Source organism: Aphis gossypii, chromosome 1, assembly GCF_020184175.1.
Source record: "Aphis gossypii isolate Hap1 chromosome 1, ASM2018417v2, whole genome shotgun sequence".
In the NCBI taxonomy this organism is placed as follows: domain Eukaryota; kingdom Metazoa; phylum Arthropoda; class Insecta; order Hemiptera; family Aphididae; genus Aphis; species Aphis gossypii.
The window spans coordinates 39,979,422-39,992,406 of NC_065530.1; the positions used below are offsets into that span (position 1 = coordinate 39,979,422).

At 27.8% G+C, this 12,985-nt stretch overlaps 1 long non-coding RNA gene across 1 annotated transcript; it reads right to left on the bottom strand.

The window, feature by feature from the left end:
* Positions 1 to 846: 846 nt before the first annotated feature.
* LOC114125343 (uncharacterized) lies at positions 847 to 12,523 on the bottom strand. Its single transcript, XR_007603135.1, has 3 exons — positions 12,202 to 12,523; positions 11,914 to 12,074; positions 847 to 1,532 (listed from the first exon to the last, which is right to left on the bottom strand). It is a non-coding gene; the product is annotated as an uncharacterized LOC114125343 (long non-coding RNA).
* Positions 12,524 to 12,985: the final 462 nt, after the last annotated feature.

The window sequence follows — 12,985 nt, forward strand, 5'->3', positions numbered from 1 at the left end:
TCATTTTAGCACTATTATCGGTACATTTGTGGTTTCGTTTTAGTAGGTAACTATTAAAGATAATTATAATTTATTGTACATTACTATGTATTGATAAGTTACGGTTATTTACGTTCTAGTCAATCATTTTTTTCTTAAGTATTCCTACATAATATGTGTCTGAAATAAAACAAAGTTATATGATTAACTCTTTTAAGTATAGAGATTTTAAATTTTAATTAAATATAATCATACACTTACAAAAAAATTTCGTATGCGAACTTTCAAATTAATTTTTTTTCTCACAATATATTGCAAAAGACAACGTTATTTTGAATACATTTTAGAATTTGATGGTAATCGCTTTAAATTGTGTAGGAACTAGAACGGTTAATTTCTCTAACGACTCAGACACGCCTATTCATATAATAACTCATCTAAACTATGTGGTTTATTACAGTGGCCTACTCAATATCAATGAATTCCGATATTTTTAATATTTTTTATTGCTTATTATATTATTTTTTTAATTATATAGATACTTAAGAATTTTGTTTGTTTAATGTTTAAAAATGATTAATGAAAATTAAAATATAATCCACGGCCACACATCATAATAAATTAATCACTAAAAAATGTAGTAATTAAATAATACATTATTCATTATTATACGTTCTTAATATGCGCTTTGAGAATATTTATAATCTTGTTTCTAAATGTTTATTTAGTTATTAATCTTCAAAAATTATTACAAAATACAAAATTTAAAAAAATTATCATCGTTATTAAGCATAAATTTCACTTCAAATATTTTTTAAGTGATTTAAATAGGAAATATTTAATGTGTATTATATATTTGTACTCCAGTATAAGTATAGATTAAGATCTATGTATATAGGCATACTATTAAAGTTTATTAATTTTGAAACAAAAGTTAAATGGTAATAATTCTAACTACGTCGGGATGAATGAATAATCAATTGTAATACACTTATAGCCTAAGGGTCTAGTAACACGTGACTGGAAGTCTGTCAATGAAATATTACTTGGAAGCGTATAGAAAGCATAACATCGCTCAGTATGAGGTAACCTACATAACTGTGCGTGTATACCACTCAAATGTGAATTGTATGATGCTGTGATATTTTAATACTTATTCCTAACCGGTTATCAGCGCCAAGCGGTCTGGTAATCAGATAGATATAACCAACCACTCATTAATAACCACGTTAAAAACGAAACCTGAGCAAGTTATTTAAATGTAAAAATACAACTCTTAGTTGTCGCCACTGTGTCTGGTGAGTAATTTATTTCAAAAATCGAAAAGAATTATTTAACTAAAAAAAAAAAATACATATAGTTAAAATTAGTATACATCATCAAAAACTTATGTCAAATTTTTGGATTTTTGTTAAACTCGTTGACCATAAGTCAGGGTGGTCCAACCCGTGGCCCTCAACAAGTATTTTTTTTTTTGGCTTGCTCCCCCCTTATTCTTAACGCCACTGAATGATTCAGTGAATGGTATTCAATTGATATTGAAAAATTGGCTTCTGAAAAACAATGTCAATCATCACATTAATTAAACAATTAATTCGAAGTATAAAAGTAACTTTATCTGTAATGTAATAATCTGTGCATTATATAAAATAAAATATAAATAGGTATAATTTTTTTTCTTCTGGCGACCCTCGGGGTTTTTATGAAAGTTTAAATTGGCCCGCCAACTACAAAAGGTTGGACCACCCTGCCATAATTTATGCATATTATTATACATTTATACTTTTGTCAAATATCACTATATGAATAGCATCACAAATTTTGTAAATACTGATTGACAAAATAACTCATTAGAGAAAATAAATTATTTCTAAAAAAAACAATCCCTAACTGAACATTATCTGTGATAGCTGCCAAGTTTATTGATAATTTTATGTCTAAAGTTAGTCATAGTAGTCAATAAAATACAAAATGTATTGTATTTAATTATACTGCATTAAATAATTTGAATAATAGCATACTAAATTATATTATAATATATTTCAAATATCCATATGTAATGCATTTAGAACTTAGTCCGATAGGTATTGACGTAGGTATACTATAGTGTTTCATAATAGCTGTTATAATGTAAATACTTCTGTGACCAATACATTTTTATTTTAAATGTTATTTTTAACTTTGATTCTTAGATTTATAGGGTTATTCAAAATGATTCATCTGGCTAAAAATGGCTATAATATATTTTAAGTTTTCAGGTTTAGAATGGTAGATAATGGTACATAAAATAGAATAATAGTATTTAAAATTTGGTTTATTTATAAAACATGTTTCATATGACCTCTTTTGGTTACACCGTTTTACGAACAACATCTATCGTGACAATGGTCATCAATTTCTCCCATACTTGATCTAGCATAACTGTTGTAATTGATTCTACTGATTTTTAGATCCTCCGTGGTAATGGACTATTACCATTTAAATATTTAATTTACATTAAATAAAATGTTATAAAATTACTAAAAATGAATTAAAAGTAAAATTAGAATAAAAAAAAATGTCATTACTAAAAACTAGAGATAAGATGCTGATTATAATTAATTAGTAATAAATAGAGCTAGGATTTTAAAGTACAATAAGCAGCTAAAAAATAGTCACACGATTATTTTAAAAAAGCAAAAAAGAAATATATTTATTAAAAAAAAAAAAAAAAAGATTACCAAAAGTTAACACAAACTAGTTATAAAAATTAATAAAAAAATTTGAAGAATTAATTTAAATAAAAAAAAAAAAAATTGATTACCATGTATATCTTTAGATTAGCAATATTGAAACTGACTCTATATTGTCCAACGGAATAATTTTATACATAGAAAACGACTCTCTTCGTTCACTGAATTGATAAGTGCTTACTTCATACAAGGGGTTTCAAATTACAAAACTAAATCTTAAATTTTGAAATGATTGGTATCGATATTATAGGCATACTGATCGTATAGGCACTAATGCTTTAATATGTAGATCAATAATCTATAATACATTTAATACATTTAATAAACAAGCCGATAACGAAAACAATAATTATCCAATACCTATAACGTATTCTGGGTTTTTACGTTTCTTATTAATTCAGTTTTTATTATTACTATAGTAGCATAAATGATAAACATGAGTAACAATTTTTAGAAAATTAAAAATCTAGAGGGGCAAAAACATAGAAGAAAAAAGTTCATTCAAAATATACATTTTAATTAGCATTTATTTTGTTAATAATAAATAAATATAGTCATTCTCCCATGAGGTGTCAAAAGTTCTATTTTCAGCTTTCAAGCTATATGTATACATATGTGTGTATATAATATATATTATGACATTTAGACATTTAACGATGTTCAATACCAGATACCTAACAATGATTATATTGATAAGATAGACTATAACATATAGATTATAGAATATAGAGTATAAACGATAAACTTTAAAATCGTAAGATGTAATTTGGAATTAATGTAGGATGGACCAGATAAAAAAGGCTTGCGGGCTGCCAGTTATCTACCCCTGGTATATAGGATCAATGGAAAAAAATGCTCAAGTCATTAACATCCTATTTCTAGTAATGGTTGTATGATGATAATACGGTACATCTCAATCAAAAATGTATTATTTACTCTAGCATTTACAAAGGGCGCATTACTACGTCTGTAATAGCTGACCCTCACGGGCACAGCACTGTAGGCTACAATATTAGCCAGTACTACACTTGTACTATCACACTATTACTGACAACCAAGTGTTGATCCAGCGCTGGCATATACTATGGACATCGAATGAATTGTGAACAAAGGTCAGCCAGTGTTAGTTGTAGTTATGCCAATAATTGGCGTAATACTGATATATATTACGGGCTCAGCAACATAAGTGCTTTAAAATATATAATGATTAATTAGTCTGACTGTTCGAGCACCTATTGTATCACCACACTTATTATTAGATAGACTTATTCAATTGAATACCAAACATGATACATGCCCACTTTATTGCACAAGTTATTTTAAATTATAGATGTATATTAAAACCCCATATTCTTAGCTATACCTATAGTTTCTTTATCATAACCCTCAATGCCCATACAAAATTCAGTAAGGTCAGTTGACTTGGGAGCCAGTTACCTAGTAACAGAAGAATTGTTTTGAATAGCTCTATGTTACAACAATATATTATAACATCTATTTTTCTATATTAAAAAATAAAAATTCCTAAAATCATGATTTTTTTTTTTTAAGTACCTAATTATACTATATTTCATTTTTTTTGTGAATAGACTAATAAAATAACAAATTTAGTACGAATGCAATGGTATAAAATAAATAATCTGTTCAATATAGGTATCGTATCTGACCTATCAATGTATAACTATATATCTAAGTATAATAGGTATAATAGCCAATAGGTGCAATAAGTATAATTGTATAAGTATAGGTACTAACTATAATTTACATTTTGTATTCGTTTAACGTACCATAGATTAAATATTGAATGTGAAATCTTCGAAACTCAGCTAATGTTTTAATTTGAAAGGACATTAATATTATACTTTCACAGTAAAAAAGGGGGACTCTTTTACTTAAGTAATTATTTTAATATGTATATCATGTTAAGTTGTATCATACATACTCATAATTGCAATAATAAAATTATTCAAATAGTAATAATAATAATACAAACATTTCTTTCGTGTACCCTATAATGATTAATGACTCAATAATTTAAATACCTACGACCTACCTATTACTTAATAGTTAATCTTCTATTTGTATCATCTACAATTTAATATCAGCATAATAATTTATGGCGCAGTAAAACTATTTTATATAGGTATGGACTGATAAAATATGTATATTTATTGAAATTGGGTCGGAATATTACCGTATTCATATACCACCACATGACATTTTTGATTTGTTTTGAAAATCTGTATAATATTATGTACCTAGGTACAAAATAGTCCCATAATCTGAAGCTTCTCTGGACAGGTGACTTTCTAGCGAAACAGATCGACAGATCGTTGTTGGGAAAACCGGATATGGCAGAAATACAGGTGCTCAAATAAAAATTCTGCCAAACTGCAGTCGAGCAAATTACGGGCTTACTTTCGGTAAAAACGCGTTATGCGTTTGTTACGTATACATTCAGATCATCCACTCTGTAAGCTAGTTAGGGGATTTATACTTGATTGTACGTACTTCGCCATAATATTAACTTTTGAAAGAAATGTATAGCCACTTAGTTGATGGTTTTAATTTGAAAATTTGAAGGCCATTGTGAATCATAGTAGTTTATTTATTATCTACATACCTACCAATATACAAAGGCACTTTGGTGATTATTAGAGTACGGATTATGAAGGCATTTGCCTTTATTTTCTATTGCTCTAAAACGAAGCTATGTCAGCTACAAATTCGATTTATATTACTATACTATTATGTACAACATTTTATTTTGCTTTTTTGAGCATTTTTGATACATTTTTTCAAAATGTGTTCTAAATAAACGTATTTGAAGTGTTAATTTTAATTTTTATATTTTTTAAATTAATAATTTGTATTTTTCTATTTATCTACATTTATAAGTATTAAAGTTTCCATACACTATATTAAAATATTGAATTTAGCATCAAAAGAATTAATTGATCTCTAATAGTACTGAACAACCAATAATCAATGTATGTTTCTATTATTGCAGTTATCGTTTTTTTATTATTAAAATATTAAATTGATAAATTTAAAATATTCATGTACAGTAGAAATTGTTTAGAAGCAGGCTCATAAAGAAATTTATTATAATACCTTTTTTTAAAAAATAATTTAATGAAGTAATAAATAGTTTTAAATTTTAATACTTTTTTTGTGATAAATATTTTTTTAAAACCTATTTATGATGCCTTTTTTAAAGCTTTTTTGTAAGATTTAGACAGCTTTATTGCTGTTTTTTAGTGCTTTTCTTTAGTTTTTATTGCTTTAAAATCCGTATTCTAGTTATGATACAATAAAGTATATATTTATAAAATAATTAATATTAAAAAATATACCTTCACTGTTGTATAAAAATATTTTAATAGTTTATGATTGGGAAAGTGCATGCAAATTGGAAGTTCTATAAAAATTCAGAACTCATCTAATCTAGTGTCTCTAAAGCCGTTTAATAAAATAGGAGATAAGAGTACAGTAATATTTACTAGAGAATATTTTTTCACATATAGATACTCTGTGAATAAAAAGATAATAAGAGAAGTGTAATAAATATTATATAATTGTTATGTTTGAATGTACAATTTTTGTTTTTATAAGTTTTTTTAAGTTGGATAGTGAATATTTGGGGTTAAATGGTACTAAATGATCGTAAGTTGCTCTAACTAGTTGGTATTAAGTACTAAGTAGGTAGGTACCTAGGATACCTCATTGTTGAACTAGATGCTATGATATAAAAACATAATTCCAACAAATTTTGTAAATTTGAATTTGAAGTTTGAATAATTCTGTAAAAAGAATTACCTATTTATTTATTTCCATATCTATGTTCAATATCATATTGACAATACATTAAATAAATACGATTTCGCTTGAATTAATTAAACATCAAAAACAACTTAACGAGATATTTGAGAAAAAACACGTTTTTCTTAAAAACTGTACAGTGTAATTGTGTAAAGGTTAAATCATTGAACAGGATATTTTTAAACTAGTTGTTATCGTCAATTAATCCCGACTATAAGATGTAAATTTAAACACAAATCATTCGATTGTTAACCTACTCACAGTAGAATCAAAATTTAATGAACTTTCCTTTACAATAAAATTAGTGAAACCAAGAAAAAAGTATTTAAATTCATATACATATTAAGTACATAACTATGCAGTATGCATATAATATGTTTTTAAATAATTTTAATAACTTTTCAAGCAAAATTAAAATATTATATTAAAAATATATTTTTTAAGAAAAAAAATAATATATCTACTATTTAATACTCGTCTACCAATGAACGCGGTATAAGAACATTTTATAAACGAGTGGCCGTGCTTAATGAAAAACATTGAGAGATAAAATTATGGTTAGCATAATATATTATAACAAGTAAGATATAGTAAACTTAGGTTTTAACTTTTTTTTCTTCCTATCATCCAAAGCCCTAAACCTAAAACCAAAAATCCTAACCTAACCTAACCTAAAATAACAAGAATTACACTAACTGTAAGCAATAAATATTTACTATGTATTTATCAGTGGTGAAAATACAATTTTATTTTAATAAATATTTTTTTTTTTAATGGCAGGTAAATATTTTTAAAAATGTATACTATATTTGTACAGCAGTTTACTTATCGGATTTTTATTTATTTATGCATAATATGACACTTATCAGGTGAAGAAACTGTATAACATAAAGTTATAAGTAAAATACTAAAGAAAAATTGTTAATAATTACATAATAAACCGTGTGTCCCAAAAAAAACAGGGTACACTTTATCACTCATTACCCTTTTAATATTTTTCAATTCTTTTTGCAGGACATTAAACTGCACTTATAGATCATAAATTCTTATGAGTCAAAATTTTTAACACAAGTATTACGCGCATGCACAACAAAACTTTATTTTTTTTTTAATGGTAACTCCTGTTTTAAATATCATTTTCAGATTGATCAATTTTTTTCAAGTGATTTTGATGTATCAACTTGTATTGTAAATTCAAAATTAGCTAAATTAGAGCTAAGAGTATAATTTTAAAATCTTATTAAATTTGAATATTTTTTTTTTAATTGTACGTAGGTATTATTTCTTTCTAAATACCATGATGTAATAAAAATTATTATTATTAAAAAAATAAATTATTTACTTTTTATGAATAATTATTTCATTTTATTGTTACGCACATTATGAAATAACATAATTTAAACATGTATTTTTAGGAAATAAAATTCTAAATTTCTATTTTATTTTATTTAACAATACTATGCAATTTAATTTACAGAAATTACATCATTACATAATTACATTCAATAAAATTTTTCAAAAGTCATTATTATTTTAATAGATACCTAATTCTAATTCTGATGTAAAGAAAAATACGTACAAATAGAAATAAAATAAATGTTCAAATGTTTAAATATCAATTTGATACTTACGATTTTACACAACGGAGGGACTTTCGAACAATTTATTGAATTTATAATTTATAACTTTAATTATAATAATTTTGATTACATTACAGTGTGTAGAAAGAAATAATATGTACAATTAAAAAAAAAAAAAAATACTCAAATTTAATAAGATTTTAAAATTATACTTTTAACTCTAATTTAGCTAATTTTGAGTTTACAATACAAGTTGATACATCAAAATTATCTGAAAAAAAAATTGATCAATCTGAAAATGATATTTAAAACAGGGGTTGCCATTTGAAAAAAATAAAGTTTTGTTGTGCATGCGCGCAATGCTTGAGTTAAAAAAAATTGACTTATAAGAATTTATGATCTATAAGTGTAGTTTAATGTCCCGAAAACAGATATGAAAAATATTAAAAGGGTAATGAGTGATAAAGTGTACCCTGTTTCTTGAGACACACTCAAGGTATGTATATGATTGGAATAAAATAGTAATCACCTAAAACGTTATTGTTTAGCAAACAACATACGTCTACTTAGAAATTAGAATATTATTACTAATAAGTTAAAGTATACCTACAATTTACGAGACAATAAAAACGGGCTTGTTTATTAACCTAGGCGCTAGAGGAATGTGGACAGGGGAAGACCCTTAAATCCACTAGTAGTGTTTATTGTTAATTGTTTAGAATTACTTTAACAGTAGATTGATGTAGTTAGTAAAATAAGTGCATGTTCGAGTGTAATTTAGAATTTCATAACACCTTTTAGAAAACAAAACACGAATAAAGTGAAACAATGTTCATTCGATTAAAAACAGATTGAAATCAATGACACGGGTGAAATAATAAAATATATTATTAAGTGAAACGGATATTTGTATACGATAATAATATTATCATTCCAGCGAATGTACATAGGACCGTTTATACTTATAATATTCTATGTATAATACGTTATACGTATCATCGGTATTCACCTCACACAGGGTATCTATTGATTTATTTTCAGCAGTTTCGACACCACGATCACAGGTTCGTTTTCTTTTCGATCAAAGAATATATAATATAATATATTATAATAATATTATACTACACGGTATACCTCTACTATACATTATAGATATCTATACACCTATGTATACGTTTGCATGTAGTTATACCTACTACATATTATACACATTATTATAGCGTGGTGCCCAATACGTATTGTATACGATATTATATTATATACGTGATTTGCTTGTCTAACGCATACCGGGTTCGAATCGAAACAATGCCAATAAGTTTCACTTAAATCCATATCGAGAATATTGTGAGGTGGCAGCGACGGCGGCGACCAGATGCACGATATATATAATATCATACAATTTATGATATTTATCTATATATATATATAATTACACGACGTCCGTATTTATTGTCGATAATTTTTGGCATTACGAAGAGAAATCGTCGTGACATTTACCTCTCTATAACGGGCTCAGCGCGTCGTAAATCGTATACAGACGTAATGCATTATATATGTCGTGCACATTTCTATACGATATTATAATACTGTAATAATTTAAAAACGAAAAATCACCCTTCGCTGTACAAGTATAGAATCGTATGCACTTACCGAAATATATAATGTATACAGGCTATATAGACACATCAAATGTACCGGCTATATATTAATACACGTTTTTTGATAATTTTCGACGGCGACGTCGCCGGATCGCTTTCTACGCTGTACACATTTATGCATAATATGCGTATAATAATAATGTATCGTATGTACCTAAGTGCGCTCGTCGCCGCCGCCGCCGCCGTGGATTTAATAATATTCTCATTTTATGCAAGTTAGGTACCTGTTATAATGTATTATAATTCTCTGGGCAACCGATAATTATCGCATGCCCGTCCGACGAGAGGAGGCCCCGTTGTAATAACATCAGCACGTCCACGCGTTACGACAATATCTCAATAATATATTATTATTGTGCAATAAATAACCACCGAGTTCCCATAATATATGATATATATAATAAACTTATACGCCAATACGCCAAGAATTTACGATTTTGAGTCGTGTGTTCGCTGTCTTATAAAACATCATTCCGAAATCTTTCATTATTAGGTATCTTATGAAACAGTATCGACTTTTTGTTCACCAATTAACTATATTTTTTTATTTCAAATTTAAATATATACAAGTATAAATTAAAACTTAATGCCAATAAATATAAAAAAGACATATTCTTTACAGAAGGGAATCGAATAACTACAGGAATGAAAACAAAATACATATTTGGTTATTTTCAATACTTTAATAAATTATAGCGAGATATATTTAATTTTGTTATTTAATATTAGTAAAAGTATTCTAATTGTATGTATTGATTACTAATTTCTTGTCAGCTTTATATTTTTTTCTACTTATAATTATGTTATATAACTCACTACCACCACCACAAGCATGTGCTTAAAAAGGTGGTAGATTTTGTTTTTTCTAAAATATACATATCTTCTATGCCATTTTGGGCGTATTTTCACGCTTACGGTTTATATTATAGGTATATAGGTAACATATTTTAAATTTAAAACAGTTTAAGATAATTAAAAATATATTGATCGAACTATCGGTATACTAAGATGAAAATGGTCGAGAACAATATTCTACATTCATATTTAAAATAAAAAAATACCGGTTGCCAATTGAACGTTATAAAATTTTATTTTATTTCTCCAGATATTGTAGCATTTTATGAATATTAATGTGCAGTAGTTTTTGGATTGAACGAATCAACTCGTAAAAACCATATTTTATTTAATCGAGAATCGGACCCAAAAATATCGGTTAACGAAAAATATCGCAATTATACATTTACACCCAACACCGGCTACTCGAGTGTTGCTAGTACTAATTACTAGTAGCCAAGTTTACAATATAATATTATGTATCGTGATTGTATAAACTATAAAGTATACCAAAATATAAAGTAGTTTACCCACGATCTTTCACGGGCGTCTGGAAAATTGTTACCAAAAGCAGCATTAGAATTTTGTTTGAGGATTCGATAATACAATTATTTGTCTCACGAAATAATATTGAACTGGCACCCTAGATATAATAAGTCCATGGATGTCACTTATATTGTCCTGGACAAACTCAGAATTCATTGAGTTTCAACGCTGAGTCATACGATTGTTGACAAAAAATAATAGTGACAATAAATAATAAAAAAATAAACACATCATTTGAACGCGTGTTATTGTTTTGAATTATTTTAACGGTTTTTGGACGACGAGTGAAAGCGAACACGTTTCAAAGCTGACGCAAGACGTTCGCTAAATGTTAACGACCTGACACTCTGAAATCACCAGTGGCGTATTTGAGAGTTTATATTTTGGAGAAGACCTTAAATAGTGGCGTGCCAAATTACGATTACTCTATTCATGTTTTCTTTCAAAGTTATCAATGACTAAAACAAAATAATATTCTATCCGTATAAAATGCCTAGTAAAATAAAACCACCTTGTATCTTTATAATTGTATAATCAACATCGACTTTAATACATTAATATTTTTCATATCATACGCATTTATTAAATTGTTGCATCATTATTATGCCTACATTATATTGTATGAATGATCGATTGGCTAACAAAAAAAATTTAAATAAATCGTTTAACTAAACCTTGATCGGGAGCGCCAAACTGTAACTCCATAGTCAGAAGTAATTGCATTAAGTAGTTACGTATTATAATAGGTAGGTTACTACTTACCAATAAGTCCCATATTTTTGAAGATAAACGTGGCCGGCACAAACTCGATTTCCGGGAAACGTGGAGTTTTGCCTCAGGTTTTGACGACGATGTATGTTTAAAAATTTCTTTCCGTTCTTCCGAGGCAAGAAAGGAAAACGACGCGTACGACATCAATACACCTATACACACACATGCACACACAACACATATTATATTATATTTAATACAAAATCGTCGTAGGTTTACTACGCGCTTACGAAAAAGGATAATTCATTCGAAAGTCTCGGTGCGCGAGCATAAACTTACCTATACTCATATATAGGTACTTCACGTCTACATACATACATAAGAGTGTAAGTATACCTGTATAATGTATACTTATATATATATATGTGTGTGTGTATGTGTGTTTATGGCAGCGTTGAACCAGTTCTATATATGCACCGCGGACAGAGCTAGGTTTATTTGCTTAATTGGGACATCCGCACATACACGTCTGTCGCGCGGGCTGACCGACCGGAGATGACTATTTCGGCGGCTCCGTCGATTGCGGATTATAACTTATAATATTATTATTATCATCGTTGTGGTTGTTTAAAGTGGTTAGTGGTTGCCAAGTCTTACCGGGTCGCGGGACTCACGGCGAGTAAACGCGAACGAAACTATTACTATAAAAATAATAACCCTGTTCTCCTCCGCCACTCCACGACCCAACTACCATATTGTATATGAAAAAAAAAATGACTTATCCGTCCCCCTTTTATTTCCGGGTGTCCGTTACTATACCGCGGTATCTTTCCGACAGTTCCGTTGAGAGAGAGTAGAGTTTCCTTCCTTAATAATATTATACTAAGCGACGACAGCTGCCGCTGCAGACGCGTATAGAAACAGATTTCCTCTGCATTTTTTTTTTATATATATAATACATATAAGAACATGTCGTACTTATTTCATAAATTTATTATTTTTTTTCATCATCAACCAATCTCGGATAGCGGTTGTCTTTTGTTTTTACGATCTCACAACAACCACCGCTACCGCGCGTCGCTGTCAGGTTATAGTATATATTCGCGCGCCAACACTATAACAT